At 52.7% G+C, this 256-nt stretch overlaps 1 protein-coding gene across 1 annotated transcript in view; it reads left to right on the forward strand.

The window, feature by feature from the left end:
• Nucleotides 1-256, forward strand: part of AMPH (amphiphysin) — a 218,625-nt gene that overhangs the window by 181,179 nt on the left and 37,190 nt on the right. The window lies entirely within an intron of this gene.

Raw genomic sequence — 256 nt, forward strand, 5'->3', positions numbered from 1 at the left:
CCCACTTCCAGTACTCTTGCCTGGAGAATCCCATGGACGGAGGAGCATGGTAGGCTGCAGTCCGTGGGGTCGCTTAAGAGTTGGACACGACTGAGTGACTTCACTTTGACTTTTCACTTTCATTCATTGAAGAGGGAAATGGCAACCCACTCCAGTGTTCTTGCCTGGAGAATCCCATGGACGGAGGAGCATGGTAGGCTGCAGTCCGTGGGGTCGCTAAGAGTCGGACACGACTGAGTGACTTCACTTTGACTTT

This window comes from Bison bison, unplaced genomic scaffold (assembly GCF_000754665.1).
Source record: "Bison bison bison isolate TAMUID 2011002044 unplaced genomic scaffold, Bison_UMD1.0 scf7180017864499, whole genome shotgun sequence".
Lineage (NCBI taxonomy): Eukaryota > Metazoa > Chordata > Mammalia > Artiodactyla > Bovidae > Bison > Bison bison.